Source organism: Lissotriton helveticus, chromosome 2_1, assembly GCF_964261635.1.
Source record: "Lissotriton helveticus chromosome 2_1, aLisHel1.1, whole genome shotgun sequence".
Taxonomy (NCBI): domain Eukaryota; kingdom Metazoa; phylum Chordata; class Amphibia; order Caudata; family Salamandridae; genus Lissotriton; species Lissotriton helveticus.
The window spans coordinates 3577637-3603371 of NC_136059.1; the positions used below are offsets into that span (position 1 = coordinate 3577637).

Consider the following 25735-nt stretch of genomic DNA (forward strand, 5'->3'; position numbering starts at 1 on the left):
TTACAATTTCTACGTAGCAAGGTTAGGGTGTGCCCCATGTAAATGAGCCCCACCTTCTGACACTGTCAATCAAGAAGCTAACGGAATGCAAACCATACAGCTTAAGACTATCCTTTTATAGGCCCTATTTGTGGTGGATTTATTTAGGATAAGGGGCAAGTTTTCATGAGACCTCGCTTGTGCTGTGTTTCTGGGGGTCCTTGCTGAAACTCCTGAGATGGCGATCAACACTGTCCTCCCGTTTCCCCAGGTAGAGATATTTCTGTGAGCACTATGTAGTTTGTCCACAGAAATCTCCACGAGAAATTAAAAAAAATGCTTAATTGTGTACACCATATGGGCTGCAAGGAATTTTCAACTGTGACTATTATCTGCCCCCTTTCCCACTGGGGCAAAACAATTACTGCCCAATAGTCAGGGCTGGTTAGACAGTGTCATCAATGAGAAGCCTCGTATTTTAAAAGGGGTTGAAACATCGCCCTCCCTTGGCTCTACTGTCCTGAAAGATCTGAACTCTTCGGACACTATGATCGTTCAATTACTTTTATGAAGTGGCAAATAGACATGTCTGGGCTCGGCAGAACCCATCCAACTTAAGAAATAATGAGCTTCTGATCTTTATTTAACAGTGGAAGGGACATTTAATAAGCCAGGTACAAGGTCAGCGGGCTGTTCTGTTTACCCATGCCTCATCAGAGTCTTATGTTTCCATCGCAGAAGAGTCCCTACGTTTTTGAAATGTCCACCAATTTGGAAAGTTAGTAGAATTTAACGTAGTCATAGTGGTCTTCAGCATGAGAAAGGGCAAAGTAACAATTGTATATAAATCCTGCATTTTGCAGTAGTGTTGATATATTTTTTCCAGGGTTGCTAATATATCACATTTTTTAAATAGCATATGTGACAAAAGGTTGAAGGACATGTTAAAATAGACCAAACAATGTTATGAGCTAGATTAAGCTTTAACTGAGTGAACAATAAGTTAGCAAACACGCTTTAGCATTGAGAACTGTTAATGCGAGGAAAGAATATTCACATGTCATAAAGATATGACTTAAATTGTAGCACCTGGCTCGGATTAGTGTCGATGCTTATCCCACTCATACCACAAAGAGAAACAATATGGTAAAGCGGACTCATCGCCCCTGGCTGCAGGCCCCGGCGCACCGAGGCTGCCTCCATGTTTGCGTTTCACAATGCGCAGGAACGCCTGACTTTTACAGGTTTGTCTGTGCCAATGCAGGACGCTTTTCTGTGGTGACCCACGTGCCACATGGTTGAATGGAACCTTCTTATGCCATGAAGGATGAAGGTGGGATGTACCCAAGGATCGCAGAATCTGTTGATGAACAGCACGTTAACCAGAAAGAAATGGGGGTATTTGTTTTCGTGTCCCTTCCGCCCTTGTTTCCTACTGTGTGAATGAGGCGGATAGAGTTTCCCCCAAGACATCAATAATTAAAGCTTCATTGGCATCTCCGCAGCTGGCCCTGTGGTTTCACTTGGGGCTGGACAGGTGAGCGCTGAGCTGCGCAAGGGAAGACGGCCCAGCTTTTGTAAGCGCCACGCGTAATCTTCTAGGCGCTTTGGCCCGTAAATTCATTTTCTCTTCTCTACTCATTTTATCGGAATGCTTGCTTCTTATGCTACAAGACCCACTCCTGTGTCTGCACAGCAAACATCAATTAAGACTCAGACATAACAAAGAAAATGAAATATATTAACAGGAGAATAAAAAAATGTCGAATGTCGTAGTTGTGACCGGAAAAATGCAAGGAAATCCTGATCACTAAGTGAGCATGACACAAAAATTCATTTTCATACTTTTTTTAGGTATTTTGGAAATGCTTACTTCACAACTCTTCATAGCACAGCGGCCGACCCCTTCAGTGCTGAGATAAAGTATTAGCAGGTAAGCTGATTTTCTACAAAACACAATTTTAACTCATTCTTTGGAGTTGCAAGCATTTACATGGAACACACATGCCCAGCTTAAACACTCATCCTCATACACAGATACCCATCTGGCTTGGCATGGAAAATAACAAACAGCTGTGCCACGGTTTAATTAGACTTTCAGTCATTAGAAACGGGCTGTCTGAGACTCTAACATTCACTTGCATATAGGTAGGAGACAGTTCAGAGCAACCTGTGGTTTCTCATCTCATTATTCCTGTGCAGACACGCAAGGGAAAGAAATTATTTTGCGCAGAGCAACATAATAATTTTCCAAACTCTCAGGGCAGTATCAAACATACCGTACCATCATGATGAGCGTTCGGGGTCTGCTTATTTCCTCGGCGCTTTCCAGCGGCACGGTTTCATGCGTTAATTCCTCCTGTCGCTGCGTGCAGATGTGTGCGCAGTTCCTTTGTACCACAGCGCAGAAGGCTTGAATAAAAACAATACTGGCAGCACAGCCCATATCTGCATCTTGAAGCCTGCAGAATAACTTCTCTCTTAATGCTATGTTGGAAAAACAGTGGTTCCCTGTCCCTGGAAGCAGCCTACTTTGCAGCTGTTGCCAGCCAGCTGTCCAATAGGGGTCTGGCGGACGAATCACGTGACTTGAACCACAGAGCTTGGATGCATAGCTAGGAAAGACTTGATCCGGCAAAGCTACACGCACTGTAATATTAAGAAAGCCCGCACGTCTGCACATATTTTTTGGATGCAAGTGAGATCAAGATTTCCTGTTTTTTTTTTTTTTTTTTTTTTTTTTTAGAATAATAGCCCTGGCTCTCTTGGAGTTCGTATTAAAATCATCTGTCCAAATTACATAATCGAATTCAACTGAGAACAAGCCTGGCCAACGACAAATCCTCCTGTTGTCGTTTTTTCCCCTCTCGGAACGCAGATAAGCTCTAGACGGCAACAAGTCAGGTCCCGGGCCGGCAGCCAATCACAGCGCGGCCCGGGGAATGACGTCATGGGGGTGTCCCGGGCCGGCAGCCAATCACAGCGCGGCCCGGGACACACAGCATCAAGGGGCGGGACTTAAAAAAAGCCTGAGAAACGCCCCCGAATCGCGTTTTCTCGAGAAAGCGTGATTGACAGCCTCTGTCTCCCAATGGCTAGCCTCCATTTATGGAGCTAGCCAATGGGAGACAGAGGCGGAACCAAAGTCCATATGTAGGATCATGAGGTTTCGCCGTGGGCGGAGCAACTGCTACGCAGTTGCAACGCCCAGGGTGAAACCTAAAAAAGATTTACTTTGTACATTTTTTAGTAAAGCAGGCTTAAAGAAAATGACCTCCTCTGCAACGTCACAGGTTGCACAATCGGGATAATATGTCGTGCCTCATACGGCAATTACAAACCAGGTCGGACAGGACAGCATGTCGTGCCTCCTTCAGCAAAACATAATTAACTAAATATTGCTCACTAACTGTTAGAGCGTAAGGACACATGTAAGAGGGGCTGTCCTCATGGGAGGTAACAACGGAAGAGAGGGAGGTACTAAGGAGTGACTACTAAGCCTATTCACTAATCACAAGCCACTGTTCACAAAGGACAGTAAGAGGGGCCAATTGAAAGATGTGCAAGTCTTGAAGAGACCGCGCAAGTGCTGCCTAGGAGAGACTTAAAAAGTATTTAGGAGTCTTATTCTCTGTAGTGCTCGTGCAAAGTGGGCAGTCGAAAATTAGATCAAAATGATCGGACAATAGCCGGGAAAACTGTGATAAGTAGTAAAGTCTCAGATATAAGTGAACAAGAAGTCAGTAAGTGTCCCCTTCTGTGAGTGAGATCCTTAATACTCTGTGAAAGACCAAACGTCTCCAGGCCTTCCAGGAGAGCGCGGGAGTCTGCGTTGTCAGGGTTATCTAGATGAAAGTTCAGGCCTTCAAAGATTGAAATGTTGGCTACTTTAAAAGTGAGAGGGCTAGGATAGTGTCAGACTTTGAGCTAAACAGACCCCCCAGGATATAGCGGCATGGATTAGCAAATTTAGCGGCACAAAAATGGAAATTTAGCGGCACAAAAATGGAAATTTAGCGGCAATTTTGCGGCATTTTATGTGGCCATTTTTCCTACAACAAACACAGATATCTTCGTTTTTTGAGTTATTTAACAACATGAAGCTATGTATATTTGGTTTCTTTACAATGTAGACACTTTGGGGCAGATTTACAAGCCCCTTGGGCTGCTTTTACGCCGCCGTTGCGTCACTTTTGTGACGCAGCGGCGGCGCAAAAGATGCACCATGGTGCGGGGTATTTACAACGTGACGCATCTCCCAGCCATTTCCAAACATTCAACCGTTTGCAAACCTATCCATCATGTATCCTTCCATCTATCATTTCACTCATCCATCCCTTCATCCATCCCCTCATCCATCCTTTCACTCATCTCCGTTATCCATCCACCCTTTTACCCTATCCATCTGTACACTTATCCATCCACTCTTCATCCCATCCATCAATTCACTCATCCATTCAGCCATTTACCCTTTCACCAATCCAGCCATCCTTTCACTTACTAATCCTTCCACCCATCCACTCTTTTAGTCATCCATCCATCCTCCCTTTCTCTCTCCATCGACCCTTTCACTTAGCCATCCTTCCTTCCATCCTTTCACCCACCCATCATCCATCCATCCATCTGTCCTTTCCCTCATCATCCATCCTTCCCCTCATCACCCATCCATCCTTTTCCCTCATCCATCCATCCTTTTCCCTCATCACCCATCCATCCTTTTCCCTCATCATCCATCCATCCTTTTCCCTCATCATCCATCCATCCTTCTACCCACCCACTCTTCATCCATCCATCCTTCCCCTCATCATCCATCTATCCATCCATCCTTTCACCCACCCCCTCATCATCCATCCATTCCCTCATCATCCATCCATCCATCCTTTCACCCACCCCCTCATCATCCATCCATCCGCTGTGGAGCCAGAGAACCAGGTTAACAGAGCTGCACTGGCGCCAGAGTCAAGGTCATAGTTCAAGCGCTGTCCTCCCAAGTGGGTTTGTAAAGCTGCCAGGTGGAAGAAGCACATATACAACTGGAACAACAGCTATCTTTGTTTGACTTAGTAGTTTGTTGAGTAGCTTTGGCGACCGGTGTATGTAGTCAGAATATCTTTCCCCTCCCTTAACCTCTTTTACAAATTTGATTTGCATTGCAGTACTAATGTATCCTGTAACTGTAGTAGCTAGCGTTCTGATAGCTCACCGTGCCTAATTGAAACCAGTAATATGATCTATGAAATCTGCTATTCACCAAAAGACTTACAGAACAGTTGTGAAAATTGTCATGGTCCGATACTCAGTTAAATATAATTATAGTTCCTCTAGCATAGCAGATGTAGCAGTTTCAAAATCTGACATTTTTAATCCGCATTCACAGGGCCAAAAACAAAATTTAGCTAACCTCTCGATTGGGCATCCACATTGTAATTAGCACAGCAAAACAATTCTATGTATGAAATGTTAGCTTATTCTCCAGCAGGAAGAATTGTATGAGCTGACGAAGGTGCGGAGTGCAACTGCACACAAGGAACCCACCTGAAGTCAGCTGGAGCTCCACGCCACCCAAAGCTCCACGCAGACTTCTAGAACAATTCTGAAGACCAAATTCCTTGCAAGTAAGAGCAAACTAAAGTAATTGTCAGACCCCATTCGGGTGCACGAGCAGAGGGCAGACGGGCTACTGCCACCAACTGGGGTGATTACGGTAATTAGGCAAACACAAAGAGATGTACGGAGCACTGAAGCTTTTCAGCCACTCGCCCCCAGTCACGGCGGAGACAGATTGCACAGACGGCGTGACTATCATGTATAAAGGAAGCTTATAGGAAACGCTCCAAAATGAAGAAATAATGCAGACAATATTGGGAAAATGTGTCAGACTTCATTTTAAGGCGTGTTTAATCTCAGTAGGCCCTGTATCCGTTATCGTGTAATTCTGCTCTGAAAGAATTCCTCACATAGTTTAATTACCTGCGTTTTTCTGCATGTCTTGGATGGCTCCTTTTCGCTTGTTAATGCTACACCACAAACGGTAATTAGGCAAACACAAAGAGATGTACGGAGCACTGAAGCTTTTCAGCCACTCGCCCCCAGTCACGGCGGAGACAGACACACCCTCCTTTCCATTGGCTCACGGCGGATTTCGCGGGCGTTTGTCCAAATATCGCGGCATTTGCACGGATCGGCCGATTTCGTGATTTTTTTGCAAATCGCGAAATCGCGATAAGCTGGAGGGTCTGGCTAAAGCCACGGAGGTTGCTAGGAGGGTAGTGAGTGAGAGCTTCTGAGAAGGAAAATGTAGGATTGATTTTAATGTTGAACTCAATGTTTTCAATCCGTTGGAGCAAGTCTGTGGCAGTGATCACTGAAACAAAAGGTGAATGAAGGCTTGACCTCCTCCCGTTCGGTTGGGTCTATCGCACTGAGAGAGAGTAGCATTTTGGCGTAACGGAGACACTGTCTGGATTCAAAACTGATTTCAGCCAGGTTTTCAAAAGTAATAGAATGTCAGGGTTAGCAAGTCTACAAAGTCCCAGATGTGAAGCTCATTTTTAGAAAGGGGTTGTATATTTATAGGGACTCACTCAGGTTAGATTGAAAGCCGGTATCCTGTTTGTAAAGGAAGTCTTTTTCACTATGGAGAGCGAGAGAAAGTCTGATCAGGTGCACCTTCCCGCTGTCAATGCTTAAACACACAAGCAATTTGGCGGCGTTCGGAGCGGAACCACCGAGGTAATCCTGCGGTGCCTTGGTCTTTGACAAATGTGTGACTATAAAACAGCACCACTCACATGATCCGCGTGACCCATGACAAATATACCAGAGGAAAATCTTCTGGAAACAAACCAAAACAAGTGAGAGCATTAGGCCTCACAAATGTGCATGTTGTGCCTGCACAATACAAAGCACGGATACCCAAAACACAGCCCTGACGAAGGCCCCAGACCCGATATGGCTCTTTGAGAAGGTATTATTGAATAATTGAATTCATTAAAACCCAAATATTAATGTTTTATCTATATCCCAGGTACCCTCTCAATTAAGTAGAAATCTTTGGGAATACCTAGAGGTAGTTTTTTAGTACCACTCTTCTGGATCCCTGCTTATCCAGTTTTCCTTTATCTAAGATCTCCCAATCTATCTATGGTTGAGTCAGCCCGGGTAGTAATATCTTATCCGTGTGTGGACAAGCGCAGATGATGAAGCATGACACAATAAGTGAGTGAGGTGTCTACTCCAATGTCTTTGGATATCCCAAACCTGTAGGAAAGAGCAGAAACTAAAGCCAACATCCTGAGAAAAACGGGATATCAGAAGTTTCTTTGTAGAAATTTCATAGCATCAGTTGCTTGTGTGTGTAAGTAGTAAAGGACGTCACATCAGTTCTGACAGTCTGGTTCATCGATGAAAAGCTGCAACTACAGCAGCTGTAGAAACCCAAGAGATGTGAGGAATTGAGAGTTGAATGTTACATCAATTATTGAGGTTATGAAGCGAGCTGGAAGTATAAACCAGTCTGGGGCTGGTTCCTGAGGTGGGAGAAGTAGGGTTTGTCCTGGCACAGACAGGTGCAGATCAGCTTGCCTTTGTATTGCACGCTGTGCAGAAGTGCCCATCAAGTAGTTCACCTTAGGTGTGTTCAGTAGTCCGTAGTATGCTGATTGGAAGTGCGGAAGACAAGAAGTGGAAAAATGAAAACCAAAACTGGTGCCTACCGACACATGTATTTTCCAGTAAGCTTCCTTGCCAATAGTACTAGTATGAAATTAATTTAAACTAACACAAAACTGAGAAAGTTAAAAATCATAAACCTAAACAAAGAGAAACATCTCTGTGAGGCACTGCTGAACGCCACAGGGTGGAGCCAGGTCACAGAAAAATGCAAGTAAAGCAACAGTGGGCTCAGTGTTGCAGCATGCAGTCCTTTGAAGAAGTCCTTTCAGGCTAGAAACACTTCGGGCATCACACTGAAGAAAATCATTGTAATGGTTGGAATGAGTGAATGAATATCAGCCATTGACAATTACTGTGGGCTGCCTCCCTGCCCATCTTGTTTTGCCCACCATGCTCCCTCAGACAAATTATCTGTAGTTGTGCTCCAGTCCAGCCTGACCTTCCAAGTCCAGTCCCTCTGAATCGGAACACGAGGAGCATCATTTGGGTGAGGAGGGGACGAGTGAAGAGAAAGTGGTGGGGTGGCTGTCAGATGAACAGTGTTTTTTTGGGGGTGTTTTGGCAAATAGGCTAGGGAAGAGTTATGTATGCTCCCCTAATGTGTCTGGCTGCCTCTAAATAGAAGCTGAAAGCGAGGGCTGGTTATTTTGGAAGTTCTACATCCAATACAAATTATAGATGAGTGAAAAGTGAAAAACAGGGACTTTGTTTTAGCTCGGGCTGGATTCTGAGTAATATCATAGATCACTTGAGCTTTCCTTTTGTCTATTTGATGTAACTTGGAAGCCCTAGCTGACACACGTCCCCATTAGTCAATGTTACCAATCTACAATAATGTTGATTATTACTTTTTTGCCTCCAACAGATGTCTTTTGAGGTGAGGGACAGGAGGGCAAGGTGTTATGAACATATCTCTGTTCAGAGTTGTCCATCTCTTCCAGAGGTTGGGCTCTGGACTGTTTTCCACACGGAGAAGTCCATCAGCGCCTTGGCACAGCATCACATGTAAGGCCAGCAGTATAGTCACAATGTATGTATATTTTTTCAGCGTGAATCTGGTCTGGATTCACAAGCTGTGCATTATTCTGCCATCTAGTGGTTGGGTCTAGAAAGTCTCCTTAGAAGTCACTTTCTCTCTTTTTTTAGGTCTCGCCTGCTAATGCGCTTGCGCATTGCTGGTGAGAAATATAGGGGCTTATCCAGAGCTTAACCAAACTGGCGATTTCAAGCAGTGCCCGTGAAAAAAGCGCGTGCACTTCAAAGCCATCTGCTTCCCTCCCACAGCTTCCCCCAGCGTGTGCTCTGCCTCAGGCATTTCTCCTCCCCTAATTATTCACGGCCGGGTGAGATGAGTAGGAACTCAGTTTTCAGGGCATTTAGTTTGAGGTGATTATCGGCCAGCCAAGATTGAGTGTTACTAAGTGTGGAATTCAGAAGTTTGATATCTTCCGGGGATTGTAGCTTTAGGTAAAGTTGTGTGTCGTCGGCGTACATATGGAATTGAACATTGGATGCTTGGAGCAAGGTGGCGAGCGGTTCCATGACGAGGTTGAACAGTGTGGGGGAGAGGGAGGATCCTTGTGGAACACCTAGATCTGCAGGCACAGGTGTAGATAGCACATTGTCGATCTTGAACTTCTGAGACCGGTTATGAAGGAAGGACGAAAACCATTTTAATGTAATGATATCTTGTAAAGCACATGAATCACCCCACATGGGGTATTTCCGCGCTGTAGACCGCTGGGGAACCCGTCCTGGCTTTCCCTGTGAGATGGTCCCTACTGGGTATCTTCAAGGTGAAACCAGACATCCCCGGCATATGTGGGGGGCCGTTGTGGAGATGAGGCAAGCTAATGCCCAGAGTTGCCGAGTGTGATCCCTGGTTAGAGTAGGCACCGAGGCGAGAATTATCGAGTCCGCTGACCCTGGTCCATGACCCTGCCGCGTCGGGAATTGAACCCTGGTCCCGGGCCGTCCTCTGCTTCCGGGTCTGCCGCCTCTAACCAGTGAGCCACACCACTCCACCTTAAGTCTTCAGAATGCATATAAATAACATGCCGATTTACCTGTTTGTTCGGCTTCGTATAGAAGTATTAGGAAAAGTACCCATGAGGGCGTGACGGGATTCACCATTTTCATCTTTCAGCACTGTTAAGTGGAGTATTGCACAGCTACCACGAACCGCAATAAATATCCCAGGGAATGTTTCTCTGCCTTAGTCACCGACGGAGTGTTTTACTGTCATCTAAATGCGTTACATCTCAAACTCGCGTTTCACAACAATGCAGCCAATAAAAGGTTTTTCATAATGCAGGTCTCATAATTTCATCTAGCCATTACTTGTGTCCGCACACATACACTTTAAAACTATTTCAACCTTCTCCGTGTGCCTATCTCAGAAGGTGAGGCTCTAAGAAGCATAGCAACCTACTTGATATTGTCCTCACTTTGTCAATAAAGTCCTACCTACATGCTGATATACCAAACATTCATCCTGCTGAAAGACAAAATACAAAATATTGTGATGCATTAATCAATTCTTTATTGCTATATATACATTTAAATTCAAGAATCAACAGAACCAAAGTTGGTAGAGCTGTTTAGCTAAAACCTCCTAGGCAGTTAGCTGAAACATTTTTTTAAAGTCGCGGTTTGAGGGGGCTGTTAGCTCCTTGGAAGGTTGTGTTACCTGTGCAGAATATCCCTTGCTTCTCTACACTTCTGCCCTCTGATAGACTTGTTTTTTGTGCTTTTCTGCACTCTGCATCACCACTTCATCACTCAGCGCAACCAAAACATCACTCAGCGCAACCAAAACACCACTCAGCACAACCACAGCACCACTCAGCACAACCACAGCACCACTCAGCACCACCACAGCACCACTCAGCACGACCACAGCATCACTCCGCACCACCATAGCACCACTCAGCACCACCACATTATCACTCAGCACCACCACATTATCACTCAGCACCACCACATTATCACTCAGCACTTCCACAGCAACACTCCGCACCACCACAGCATCAGTCAGCATCACCACAGCATCACCACAGCATCACTCAGCAACACCACAGCACCACTCAGCACCACCACATCTATACTTATAATCGCGTCTCTAGGTGCGGGGGCATAGCTCTGATAGTTAAGTCCTGTTTTCCCTGTACATGGAAGGCTTTGGAGGTGGATGGATGTGAGTGTGCACATTTTACCATAATGGTTAACCATCACTCTTCTCTGTCGGGTCTCTTGATCTATCGACCTCCTGGACCTGATACTGCCTTTAGGAAGACATTGCCTGAATTACCGAGTTCTCTTGCGTTAAGCTCGGCTAACTTCAGTGTTTTCGGAGATCTCAATCTTCATTTTGATCTCTGTCACACCCCAGCTATTAGCAGCTTTCTTGCAGACTTGGAGGCATTACAACTGAGCCAGCTGGTGAACCACCCGACGCATGAGGGTGGACATATCCTGGACCCTATATTCACAAATCTAACAGGAGCTAAGGTCCTTCGGCCTAGCCCAGTAGCCTGGTCTGATCACTTCATCGTGAAATATCACCTTAAGCTTGAGGATCCTATCCTCAAACCTCTCGAGAAAGTGGTGTGGAAACGCTCCTGGAAAAAACTTAAGCATGTAGATTTTCTCAGATTACTTGTTGAAAATCCTCTGGGTCCCCTTAATGATGTGGTATCCGGCTATGATTCATTCTGTGATTGGATCACTCGGGCTCTTGATCTTCTGATTCCGTTTACTTGGAGCAAATGTCGCTCGCAGGAGCCCAGCCCCTGGTACGATAGCACCCTGCTGCCTCTGAAAAAAGCCTGTAAACAGGCGGAGAGGTGCTGGCGGAAAACCTATGAGGCTGGTAAGAAGATACTGTACATGTCTACAGTTAAAATCTACCACAAAGCTATCTGTAGAGCCCGTGCGGCCTACTATGCGCTAGAGTTTAAAACCTCCCCAAATTCTTCTAAATTGATTTTCAAGGTTCTTAAAGAACTGACCGCTAAGAGAGCCCCAGCAGCCGATATCTGCTCGGTGGCACACTGTGAAGATTTAGCGGCTTTCTTCCTTGAAAAAATTCAGACCATCTACCACTCCTTTCCTAGTCCCATCCCACGGAGTGAGGCCTTGAGGCTTAGCAGTTCCACTGATGTGGTTCTTTCATCTTTCCCTGAGATGATGGGGGAAGTATTTGACAGCTTGGCAATCAGGGTAAAATCGGGATCCCCTGCAGACCCTCTTGGATCGGCTCAGTTGAGAGATTTTTCCACTCTATGCCTGCCACATCTTCGCCATCTTATAAATCTATCCTTCTCATCAGGCATAGTTCCATCTAAATGGAAACAGGCCTATGTCTCTCCAATCCTTAAGAAACCCACACTGGACCTTCTCAAATTAGAGAATTATCGACCTATCTCTCTTCTCCCATGGGCAGCAAAGGTTGCTGAGGTCCATGTTAATAACATCTTAACGGAGCATTTGCAGAGGTTTGATATTCTGGATCCATCTCAGATTGGGTTTCGTGCTGGTCACAGCACTGAGACGGCCCTACTCTCGATGACAGAATACCTGCGGACGGTGGTGGATTCTGGTCAAACGGCGGCGCTGGTGTTATTTGACCTCAGTGCCGCGTTTGACACAGTCTCCCACCCGATACTGCTGCAGCGGTTGGGAGACGCAGGTGTCTCCGGCCTGGCACTCGATTGGTTTCGATCCTTTCTGGACAATCGCTCTTTTAGGGTTGCCATCATGCCTTTTGAATCGAAGTCTTACCCTTTGGAACTAGGAATGCCTCAGGGTTCTGCTCTGAATCCCACACTTTTTAATCTTTATGTGCAGCCGCTGGCTGCTGTCGCCAAACTCTGGGGTATGACTGTTGTCTCATACGCGGACGACACGCAGCTGGCGGTTGCTCTTAGTGGGAACTCTGACCTTGATGCCCTGAGGTTCCGTAATGGTCTCCTAGCGGTGGCTGGCTGGATGACAGCTAACTGTCTTCAGCTTAACGCTAAGAAGACAGAGGTTTTGATTGTGGGCAAGCAGAGCAGCCTTTGGGGTGATAATTGGTGGCCCCCAGAGCTAGGTGTCACTCTAATCCCGACACTAGAGGTCAAAAACCTAGGTGTCTGGCTGGATTCGACCCTTTCTTTTTGTGGCCACACAAAGAGAGTAGCAGCGACCTGTTTTGGGATTTTACGTGGGCTGAGCCCCGTATTAAAATTCTTTGATGCCCCCACTAGGCAGTTGGTCATTCAGGCAACCATCCTGTCCCGACTTGATTATGCTAGTTCCCTTTTGTTAGGGGCTAATCAAGCGGAAATTTCTCGGATACAACATGCACAGAACGCTGCAGCCAGGGCCTTGGTGGGTTTACCAAGGTTCTGTTCCGCAAAAGCTACAATTCGTGCACTTCATTGGTTACCGATTAGGCAAAGGATTGACTTTAAGACCCTATGTCTCTCCTTTAAAATCTTGAAAATGTCCTCTCCTTGGATTCTTGAGAACTTTCTTACCCCTTACATCCCGTCGCTCTCTGAGGTCATTGGGGCAAAACTTGGTTGTTGTCCCTCGCTTTAAGCTTTGTAGAGTAGGTGGATGATCTTTCTGTGTTTTGGCCGCAAAACTCTGGAACTCTCTCCCTTGCCATATTTGTGCTTTTAATGATGTACTTAAGGTTTAGGAAGGCGATCAAAACCTTTCTGTTTCCCTCTGAATGCTAGGATTCTTTCTGTTGCCTCTTTTGTTGCTCTGCGTAGTGTTGTGTTGCTTCTGCCTATCCTAAGCGCCGGGACGCCCCTTTGCTGGGGCAGCTGTGCGCTATAGAAGTGTCCGTAACATAACATAACACAGCACCACTCGGCACCACCACAGCATCACTCAGCACCACCACAGCATCACTCAGCACCACCACAGCACCACTCAACGCAACCCCAGCATCACTCAGCACCATCACAGCACCACTCAGCGCCATCACAGCACCACTCAGCACCACCACAGCACCACCACAGCACCACTCAGCACCACCACAGCATCACTCAGCACCACCACAGTATCACTCAGCACCACAACAGCATCACTCAGCACCACAACAGCATCACTCAGCACCACCACAGCACCACCACAGCATCACTCAGCACCACCACAGCATCACTCAGCACCACCACAGCATCACTCAGCACCACCACAGCTCACTCTGGAAGACCACAGCATCACTATGCGCTACCACAGCATCATTATGCGCCACCACCGCATCACTCCGGGCCTCCACAGCATCACTCCGGGCCTCCAAAGCATCACTCCGGGCCTCCACAACATCACTCACCGCCTCCACAGCATCAATATGTGCAACCATTCAACAACAACTGGTTCAAATATGTTCTCTCAATGTTTCAAGCTTTATTGCCAATGTCACAAAAAAAGTTAATATTTCACTTCTGTTCTTGGATTTTCGTCACAATAAAATACACTGAACATAATCTTCACAAAAGTTATTTACAAAAGTTTAAGCTATTGCCATTATAAATTACATTCACTTTTATTAAAGTATTAATTATTTAAAAAAATTAAAAGCCATTGTTATGTGTAATAGCAATACATCCAAGTCACGTAAATACAAAACATGTTGCATTACAAATGCTATAGGTGTCACATTTGCGAAAGTTATAACTATTGGCATTGTAAATGACAAAGCTATTAACACCTTGGGAGCTTCGTAAACAAACCTCCCCAGTGCTGCGCTGTCCATTATCCAGTGCTGAACTGGACGTCCAGCGGTCGCACGCAGCACTGGGGAGGTAGTGCCCGTGACGACCGTTGGCCGACGGCAGCACCTAAAGGGTTAATTTAGCTATTTTCAAAACCAACACATAAATAAAATAATTGTCATTTACAAGACCAATAGCTCAAACTTTCCTAATGTGAGACCTATTGCATTGCAAATGCTTGTTTTTCATGGACGTTAACCATTTAGGGTTAAACCCCTCCTTGTGTGATGTCAGACCTATGCGCTGGAAAAGCCTCATCGCAGCCACCATCTTCAGATTCTTTTTCCCGCCGTAGATCTGGAGCGCCAGAGTAGCGGAAGAAGAAATTGCTGAAAGAAAAAGTTTTTCCACTAAAATTCACTATCGAGGGAAGAGCATTGGCGATGACCGATAGGAAGAAAAGAGCACAGAGAAAAGGCTGAAAAACACTGAGGTGAGAAGACCGATACGAGCACCTGGTTGGAGAATGAGAAAGGAGCATGGAACGTATCTCTTTTAGATTCTGCTCCAAGTGCCAACAAAAGTACGCACAGAAAGACATATATGAGGTCTTCAGCCTCTGACTCCCTAAGGACAACACACAGAGGACTGGAGAAGTGTGGCTCACTGCTTAGAGCGGCAGTCCCTGGTGTAGAGGCCTGGCCCGGGACCAGAGTTCAAATCCCGCCTCGGCTGATCTCGGTGATCTCGGCGGTTCTTGGGCTCATAATTCCTCTGACCTGATTTCTCGCCTTGGTGCCTACTCTGAGCACGAGTCCCACGCTGCAACTCTGGGCAATAGCTTGCTTAGTCTCCACAACGTCCCCCTACAGCGCTGGGGATGCCTGGTTGCACCCCGGGGATGCCCAGGAGTGGACGTTTCACGGGGAAAAGCCAGGATGGGTTCCCTAGCGGTATGAGTACAGCGCCAGGACACTCCTGAGTATCAGTGCGCTCTATAAATACGCCTACATTTACATTTACATTTACATGTGCAGAGTGCTTGCCCACGGCCATCAATGCCAGGCCGAAGCAGAGGTGGGCATACTGTGTTGGCATTGCTGCAGAGATAGCAGTCCTCAAAAGACCTGGGGCTGTCATGCGACAATGAAGACATTCAGGAGACCGAGGAGGCCCAAAGGGAAGGGCTGGAACTCTAGATCGTCCAGGGCTAAATTGGCAAGAGTCGCAGGAAAGTGTCAAGAGAGGAACACAAACAAAAGGTAATCTCTCTAACTCGAAGAAACCGGGAATGAAGCCGAAATCGTCAACACCGGAGAGCAGAGTGAAGCCCAAGGAGCCACACATGTCCAAGATGGGGGACACTGATGGAGCAAACTCTGTAAACCTGCTTCGACTTAGAGAGCGGATCAAAGGCATGGGAGGGAGAATGCAAAATCAAGCTTGACGCCATCTGTGACAATAGGAACCCATTGCTTCATTGAAGAGTCACTTTGCATCAATACCAAAATGCATCGAGGAACCTGACCTCGTGTGGAAACGTTACTCCGCATCGAAACAAAGCGATGAAGTGGAGCTAGACGAGAGAAAAAAACAAGCATTTGCAATGCAATCGTTGGGGCCTTATATGTATTTAGCTATGCAGCACATTATTCGCTTGGGTGCTAAAACATCTACTGTTCTTTTAACATGGAGGGAAAATTAGCACCAGACTGGTTGACAAGCGGGGTATGGGAACATGTGGAGAGAAATATTGCCTTTCAGCGGGAAATGGTATAGTCCAAAGCTCTGTTTTTAATATAAAATCAGGGCCTTTGGTGGTCATATCACCGAAAACAAGATTTGAAAAAAACCTCCATCACCTCATCAGATCCGCCAAAAGGACCTCCTTCAAAGACCGCCTCGACAACAACGCACACAATAGCAAGGTGCTCTTCAACATCGTGAAGGAACTCTCCAATCCCAGCTTTAACACCAACATCCTGCCGTCGCAAGCCCTGTGCGACTCCCGCGACACTTTTTTCCATCGCAAGATAGCAGACCTCCACGACAGCTTCAACACCCAGACAGCCCCAACCGACAGCAACACAATAGGCCCTCCGCACACCATCGATCACAACCCCCTCCTAGCCTGGACCAGCCTTAACATCGATGACACCATCAAGACCATGAGCACAATCCACTCCGGCTCTCCGTCAGACCCATACCTGCACCACGTCTTCAACAAAGCCAGCAGCTCCATCGCACCCTACCTGCACATTGTCATCAATCTCTCCCTCGAGACCGCGTCCTTCCCTGAGAGCTGGAAACATGCCGAGATCAACGCCCTACTGAAAAAACCCAAGGCAGACCCAAGAGACCTCAAGAACGTCCGACCCATCTCCCTGCTCCCGTTCCCGGTCAAGGTCATCAAGAAGATCGTCAACAGACAGCTAACCCGATACCTCGAAGAAAACAGAATCCTGGACCCCTCCCAGTCAGGGTTCCGCAGCAACCACAGCACCGAGACCGCCCTCATCGCCGCCACAGACGACATCAGGACCCTGTTGGACAACGGTGAGACCGCACCCCTCATCCTCCTGGACCTCTCCGCCGCCTTCAACACCGTCTGCCACCGCACACTACGAGCACGCCTCCACGCCGTAGGGATCAGAGACAAAGCCCCGAATGGACCACCTCCTTCCTCTCCGGCAGAACCCAGAGCATCCGCCTCCCCCATTCTGAACTGAAGCCTCCGAGATAATCTGCGGTGTACCCCCGGGATACTCCCTCAGCCCGACACTGTTCAACATTTACATGGCCCCGCTCGCACACATCACCCGACAGTACGACCTCAACATAATCTCCTACGACAACGGCACTCAACTGATCCTCTCCAAAGCCAACCCCCCACGAAGGAATGAAGGCCGTCGCTGACTGGATGAAGATCAGCCGACTGAAGCTGAACACGGTCAAAACGGAGGTCCTCATCCTCTGCTCCAACCCTTCAGCCTGGGACGATTCCTGGCGGCGACGGCACTGGGGGCAGCCCCGACACCCACCGACCACGCACGCAACCTGGGAATCGTCCTCTACTCAACGCTGTCTATGACTAAGCATGTCAGCGCCATCTCCTCCTCCTGCATCAACACCCTCCGCATGCTCCGCAAGATCTACAGGTAGATCCCGACAGATACAAGAAGAACAGTCACCCAGGCTCTCGTCAGCAGCAGACTCGACTACGGAAACGCCCTCTAGGCGGGAGCCCCGACCAAACTCATAAAACGACTGCAACGCATGTAAAACGCCTCGACACAACTGATCCTCGACGTACCACGCCACGACCGCATCACCCCCACATGAGAAACCTGCACTGGCTGCCTGTCAACAAGAGGATATCCTTCAAGCTCCTCATCCACGCACACAAGGCACTCCACAAGACAGGCCCACCCTACTTCAACAAACGACTCTTCTTCTACATCCCTAACTGCTAACCTCTCACTCACCACCGTTCCGCGCATCCGAAGAACAACCACCGGCAGGAGATCCTTCTCCCACCTCGCCGCAAAGACCTGTAACACCCTACCACTTAGCCGACGACAGACCCAAGACCATCTGACCTTCAGGAGGCTACTCAAGACCTGGCTGTTCGATCAGTAGCGCCCCCCCCCCTTCCCCTCCCAGCGCCTTGAGACCCTCACGGGTATGTAGTGCTCTCTACAAATGTTTTGATTGAATGATGCAGACGTCCAATGCATCATGCATGCCCTGGTGCAGACCAAAGCGCCAATGTGTGCCATGCCAACCAGCACTTCCTAAGGTATAGGTAAGTCACCCTTCCAGCAGGGTGAAGTATATCTCCGGTGTGGGCATATCTACCTGAGCAGATATGCCACTACAATATTTAGGTCTATTCCCTAATATTATAAGTGCCAAGGAATCCATAGAGGGCACATTGTAGGAAGCTGGGTTTCTGTTGCAGTAACAACCGACTGATGCACTGGGACTTGATGTGCCCTGGGTCCATCCCAATCAGGTTCCCAGGGCCTGTGTTCTTTCCCCCAAACTGTACCAAACCCAATTGGCATCTCTGGCCACAGGTCAGCCCCTGGTAAATGGCACCACAGGTACCCAGGGCACTGTGACCAAGGAAGGCCTCTAAGGGCGGCAGCACTTATTGTGCCCCCCATAGAGGTTCTTACCTTTACACAAACGCTGCCTTTAAAGGCTGCGTGTTTTGGTGCAGGGAAAAGTGAAGAATTGACATGGCACAACTCCCTGTGTGCCATGCCTACAACCCACAGCCCGGGCATAGATCAGTCACCCCTCTAGCTGGGTGCACTAAGCCTCTGGTGAGCCCTGTACCCCTACAGTGCCCAAGTCCATTCTTAGACTGTGACGGGGTGGACGCGGGGCCACCTGGCTTACCTATCTCACCTCTCTTTGAACAGCATACAGGGGCCTGGCGGGGAGCTGAGGAACAGGACGACTCAGACTCGGACGATACAGGTGGACCCTGTTACTTTAACTGGGCGGAGCTGGACAAAGACATCGTCACTGGACACGCCCCCTCGACTCAGGTAAAGGACGCCCCGGAACACACTCAGGTGTGTTATGCACTCGGAGGAGGCGGAAGTGAGAGCGACGGAGAGAGAAGAGGAGAAGAGGACGAGCGGAGATTGAGGACGGCGACGGAGGAGAGGCGGGAGCGGCGGAAAGAAGAAGAGGCAGGAGGGGAGGCGAGAGACCATCGGAGGCAGGAGGCAGGAGAGGAGACGAGAGAACATCGGAGGCAGGAGGACGAGTCGGGACTGGAGGAGAGACGACGACGGGGAAAGCCAGGAGGCCATCAGGAAGGCTCTTCGCCCAGCCACACTTCATCGAGGGAAGTGTGGCTACCAGACGTACGGTCACGGCTTGCGGGCTGGGCGGGCTTTAAGTGGGCGAAACCACCGTAGCCGTACAACACTCACATCCTATGCACTACCCCACCCTCACTACCCAGCACCCTAGAGCCGAGTTGTGCACGTGTGAGTCCTCACTCCCTTTCCCTGTGATAACGGTCCGACCAGGATCCTAAAGCACTGTTGTTGTTTTTCCTTTACCCCCTGACGAGACGGCCCGACATCGTGGAGGAGAAGGACCGGACTCCCAGTCCCAGAAGACACCGGGACGAGAGGAAAACAGCATCGGAGAAACGCCTTCAAAGACTGACGGAAGAGGCAGAGTCAGCACTTCCCTATTACCGGAAAACCATAAACCGCAAACGCACTTTTAAGTTAATAAAGCCAGCGTTACCCAGAACCCCGGTGTCTGTGAGTCTCCTTGAGGGGATATTACCCAACGCAGCAGCCCCGTCCCCTCCCTTACCTAAGGTCCAAGTCCCGGGCGACCCCGAAGTGCCACATAGACATTGTAAGTGCTGTGCTGCCATTAAGAGTATATGGTGCTGGGAGTTTGTCATTACAAACTCCACAGCACCATAATGGTTTTACTGAATTTTGGGAAGTTTGGTAGCAAACTTCTCAGCACATTAAATCCACACTGATGCAAGTGTGATATTTAATTTCAAATGCACTCAGAGGGCATCTTAGAGATGCCCCCTGAAAACTAACCCACCACTAGTGTCTAGGCGGAGTGGCTGCTTTCAGCTGCCACCACCAGACATGTTTCTGGACCCCTGGGTCGAGAGCCTGCTGCTCACTGGGGCCTGAAACAATGCACATCCTGGGACGAGGTGCCAAGTCTCCTCCCCCAGGATGGGCAGGGTTCACGGAGGGGAAGCTTCAAAGGCGTGCCGCCTTTATGAGCTGCTGCAGCCATTTGCTGCTCCCAGCAACTGCCCCCCACCGGTTCTGACGCCCTGTAAGAAAGTGGCTCTATATATAATTTACCAAAGTAAGGTACAGTGTGCAGAGTCCACAGTCCCCAGAGTTATGGCAGAGGCTAAAGTTAGATAGAACCTTACTCTCTAAAGTGGTAGCTTGGTCGAGCAGTAAGGCAGTATCAGAGGACAGTGTGAAGCATTCGTTGTACACACTGTGAGAAAGTGGCTCTATATATAATTTACCAAAGTAAGGTACAGTGTGCAGAGTCCACAGTCCCCAGAGTTATGACAGAGACTAAAGTTAGATAGAACCTTACTCTCTAAAGTGGTAGCTTGGTCGAGCAGTAAGGCAGTATCAGAGGACAGTGTGAAGCATTCGTTGTACACACTGTGAGAAAGTGGCTCTATATATACTGGACCGAAGTAAGGTACAGTGTGTATAGAGTCCACAAACCCCAGAGGTATAACAGAGGTTAAAGTCAGGGCTGACCTTACTCTCTACAGTGTTAGCTTGGTCGAGCAGTAAGGCAGTATCAGAGGACAGGGTAAAGCATTTGATGTACACACTCAGTCAGCAAAACATTTCACACACTCGAGAACTGAACTCTAGGCCAATTGATTTGTATCTAAAAATATATAGTTACTTTATTTTAGAACCACCGGTTTGTATAAAATACATTCTCAGAATGTACTGCTACAGTTGAACACTTTCAAATGGCAAATGACTTTTGAATGCAATAGTTACAGTTGTTGCAATATGCAACACAATGTCCACACAAAAATAACATTGAGCTCAATGGGAAGTTTTAAGTAAATGCAATAAAATCACTTTACAAATGTTTGTCTTACTCCGGGCTAGATCCTGGATTCAGCCCTGGTGCATTTCCTGTAAACAGTTGAAAGAAATAGTTTTCGTTACACTGGCGATTTTTAAGGGATATTTGTATGTTTTGAAAATCGACACTTAGAAGAAATTTTGGTGAAAACCAAGCAATGTAATCCTATGGAGGAAAATCGAGTTAACATTAAGTTACAGTTATGATTACTTTTACGGGTCAGTACTGGGCACAGGTGAGTCATTTTGTTTTTGTTGTTAGTAGGATTTTTAAAGAATATTTCAAAGTTTCAGAGCACAACACTTAAAAGAAATTTCAAGTGAAAACCAGTCAATGTTACCCTATGGAGAAAATGCAAGTTACCGGCTTTTGGGTAAGTACTCGACTGGCAGAGTTAAGGCTCTGGGCATAGACTCCGGTTTCTCCCAGGGTCAGGTAGGTACAGTTGTTGCACCCTCAGCGGCATTGGGGCTGCCAGGTGCAGAGAGAGTTAGGCCCAATGTTAGCCTATGTCGGGCAGGGGGCCTTTGGTTGGTGGCTTCTTACAGGCAGACTACGTGGCTGTGGGAGCTGGGCTCCTGGTCACTTACACAGGTCAAGTGGGGAAGTAAAATAGAACAGATGCTGCACTTCCAGGGGCACTCGGGCGACTGGGTTCAGGGTGCTTTTAGGCCGTCGGGCGCCCGATGGATTTCAATGGAAAAGCTGGAAGTTGAACAAAGGCTGCAGGCTTGGGGACGGAGATTCTTCAGGTGCTACCAACACTTCGAGAGGCAAGTTGGGATCTTCGAGGATAGGTAGACACCCAGGAGTTGGGCACAAGGGGCCGTGGGGCGCCGGGTGCAGGGGTGTCTTTTGGTGTTGGGAAATTTTACCCTCAGCTGGGTGCGGTTGGAGGGGTCCCTGGTTCTGAGGCTGCAGGTGTCGCCTGGGTCGTCGAGGAGGGTCCTTGGGTGCTGGATTCGAGGTCACAGTCGCAGGGGGGACGTCCTCGAGGTCTTTGTCCACTCAGGCACAGGCAGTGCTCGGCAGGTGCAGAATGTGCTGGATTCGCGGTTCCTGGCTGGCACCAGGGGTGTTGCTTGTTTGAGCATTACCACTGCTCGTGGGAGTCCCAGTCTCTAGAGGGGCAAGACATTCAGGTCCTCTGGGGTTTTCGAGGTTGCTGTCCGCAGGAGACGCCGGGGTTTAGCAGGAGCAGGTTCAAGGATCGACAGGCCGGGTGTGCTGAGGACAAGTCAGTTGGTGTCGTCCTCTTGTTAGCAGCTGCACGGCAGGTCTTCTTTCTTCTTGTTCTTCTTGTTTCGAAATCGGGATCTGAGGAAGGAAGGTTCAGGGTGCCCCTAAATACTAAATTTAAGGCCGTTACAGGAAGGGAAAGGTCAGGAACCAATAGGTCCCTTTCCTGGGGTGATTACACCCCCTATCCTGCTCCTCTCCTGTGGGAGGGGGTCAGGAGCCTAGTCCTGATTGGGTAGAGCTCCCCACCCTCAAGATGGCGGCAGCCTAGGGGTGTGCCTCACCTCGCCTCTCCCACCTGAGAGGTGGGGTTGGCAGAGCCTGGCACACCCCCTTCTCTCACTTAGGTTTTACTGCCGTTCTTCCCGCCAGAGTAGGGGCCAGAACCGGTGGGGACCAGTTGCTGAGTTCAGCAAGTGGTCTGGAGAGGCTCACAAAGGCCATCCTGGGGTAGGAGGCTTGAAATCTCGTCCCAGGATGTGCATTGTTTCAGGCCCCCGAGAGCGGCAGGCTCTCGACCCAGGGATCCAGAAACATGTCCGCTGGGCGGCAGCCTAGGCAGCCTCTCAGTCAGGTTGTTAGTTAGTTTCAGAGGGCAACTCTAAGTTGCCCTTTCTTGTGCATTTTACATTAAATCCCACACTGGCATCAGTGCGGGTTTAATGTGCTAAGAAGTTTGATACCTAACTTCTCAGTCTTCAGTGTAGCCATTATGGTGCTGTGGAGTTCGTAATGACAACCTCCCAGCACCATATACTTTTAATGGCAGCACTGCACTTACAGTGCCCAGGAATGGCCCTGAGTACTGTAGGGGCACAGGGCTCATGCTCCTGGGACCACGCCACTGGCATAGGGCGCCCAGCTAGAGGGGTGACTGAGGTATGCCAGGGCAGTGTGTTTGTGGGCATGGCACACAGGTAAATAGATACTTGTATTGCGCACTACTCACCCGCAAGGGTCTCAAGGCGCTTGTACGAATACCGCCGTGGAACCCATCCTGGCTTTCCCTGTGAGGTGTCCACTCCTGGGCACCCCCAAGGTGGAGGCCAGGCATCCTTAGCGTTGTGGGGGCCGTTGTTGAGATTAAGCAAGCTATTGCCCAGAGTTGCAGAGTGGGACTCCATGATTGGAATAGGCACCGAGGCGAGAATTATCAGGTCCGCTTAATTTTTGAGCCCAAGACCCGCCGAGGCGGGGAATTGAACCCTGGTCCCGGGCTAGACCTCTGCATCAGGGTCTGCCACTCTAACCATTGAGCCACACTTTTCCACAGGGATGTGTGCCATGTTGACTTTGGGTTTAGTTCTGCACCGAGACACTCAGCCTGCAAAGGCAGAGTGTGTGTGTGTGTGTGTGTGTGTGTGTGTCATGGTACAGGACCTCCAAGGGTGGCACAATAAGTGCTGCAGCCATTAGAGGTCTTCCCTGGTCACGGTGCCCTGGGTATCTGTGGTACCATTTACCAGGGGCTGACCTGTGGCCAGAGATGCCAATTGGGTTTTGGTTTTGGGGAAAGAACACAGGCCCTGGGAGCCTGATTGGCAGGGCCCAAGGTACATCAAGTCATAGTGCATCCGAAATCTAGCAAAAAAGGGGTGAGGTACTGCAACGGAAACCCACTTTCTCACCCCCCACTTTGGGTGGGAGACTCAGCGGGAAACCAAGCTAGGAGGAGCGTTGTGCCCACCTTTGCCGACCCCACCCCTCTGGTGGGAGGGTGGGCGAGGGAAAGCACAACTCTGTCCTTGCCATCTTGAAGATGGGGGACCCAGCAAACCAGAGTGAGGCTTGTGCCCGCCTCCCACTGGAGCGTGGCATAATAGGGGTCCCATTGGTCACAACCTTGACCTACCTGAAACACCCATAAATTTAATTTAGGGGCAACCCTGAACCTTACCTTCTCAGTCAAGAAGGACGGAAGAGCTGTGCTGAAGGAAGAATAGGAGGACACCAACTGACTTGGCCCAAGCCCTATCGGCCTGTCCCGGCCTCAACCTTCTCCAGCACAATTCTGGTGTGTCCTGCAGCTGGCAGCCCCCCAGAACCCAGAGGACCTGCCCTGCCTTCCCCAACCAGACTTTGTCTCCTGTGAGCACCGGATTTGCTCCCCAACAGACTCTGGCTCCAGCCAAACCCTCAAGACTGCATCCGGCGCCCATGGCCTGAGTTCGAGTGGCACAACACCACAAGGAAGTATCCCTGGCGATCCTGACCTGGGATCTAGTGATCCCTGACCTACCTCCAGTCTCCCGAAGATGCCTGCAGCCCCTATCTGGAGGATCCCTCGGACCTCGACCAGAGATGGTAAGGAAAACCCAACGCCAAAAGACACCCCAGCACCCGATGCCCCACGTCCTTAGGTGCCCAACTAGCGGTGTCCCGGCATCCCACGGCATCCCAACTTGTCTCTCCACCCCTGCTCCCGCTCTGCCTTTTCCACCCCTGCTCTGCCTTTTCCACCCCTGCTCTGCCTTTTCCACCCCTGCTCTGCCTTTTCCACCCCTGCTCTGCCTTTTCCACCCCTGCTCTGCCTTTTCCACCCCTGCTCTGCCTTTTCCACCTCTGCTCTGCCTTTTCCACCCCTGCTCTGCCTTTTCCACCCCTGCTCTGCCTTTTCCACCCCTGCTCTGCCTTTTCCACCCCTGCTCTGCCTTTTCCACCCCTGCTCTGCCTTTTCCACCCCTGCTCTGCCTTTTCCACCCCTGCTCTGCCGTTTCCACCCCTGCTCTGCCGTTTCCACCCCTGCTCTGCCTTTTCCACCCCTGCTCTGCCTTTTCCACCCCTGCTCTGCCTTTTCCACCCCTGCTCCGCCTTTTCCACCCCTGCTCCGCCTTTTCCACCCCTGCTCCGCCTTTTCCACCCCTGCTCCGCCTTTTCCACCCCTGCTCCGCCTTCCCCACCCCTGCTCCTCCTTCCCCAACCCTGCTCTCGTTTGACCCTTGCTCGACCCCTGCTCTCGTTTGACCCCTACTCCTGTTTGACCCCTGCCACGAGTCTTCTACACGAACATATATTGCTGCACAGGCTCGATCATGGGACCGTTGCCTGGTCAGCGGTCACATCACAAGAGAGACACAGGGAGTGCATTGCTTTTTCTTGTTTTATTTGATCATGTCTGTCACTACAGTCAGTAGATTTGAGATGTGACCTTGCGCTTTGAGCTGTCTACTAAGGAGCTACTGGGGAACCAACTTCTGGCCCCTGCATTGGATCAACATCCTGTGACGCTGGGCAAATCACTTAAACTCGCCATGTCCATAAGATATCAAATGTGGGCTGTACAAAAAAAATAAAAAATATAATAAAATAGCAGTGGGAGCTCTGAGCATTACCCGTTCATAAAAACAAAACGTACTGTATATTAGTCACTTCCCCCTTTTTTTAGGTCTCGCGACATATCGATGCGCGCATGCGCATCGAGCGGAGCGAGAATTCAAGCGGCGAAAACATCATGAAACCACCAGCTTTTTGCTGGCGTTTTCATGGCG

At 48.9% G+C, this 25735-nt stretch overlaps 1 protein-coding gene across 6 annotated transcripts in view; it reads left to right on the forward strand.

Moving 5' to 3' along the window:
* Positions 1-25735, forward strand: part of LOC144817653 (uncharacterized) — a 435131-nt gene that overhangs the window by 56728 nt on the left and 352668 nt on the right. For 2 of the 6 annotated variants that reach the window (XM_078674375.1, XM_078674377.1), the window contains one exon: positions 14722-14859. The exons of 3 other annotated variants lie outside the window; for them this stretch is intronic. The gene's annotated coding sequence lies outside the window, so the exon portion shown is untranslated. Of the gene's footprint in view, positions 1-1859; positions 1913-14721; positions 14860-25735 lie in introns of those variants that run through there. One more of the 6 variants, XM_078674376.1, reaches the window with a different exon arrangement.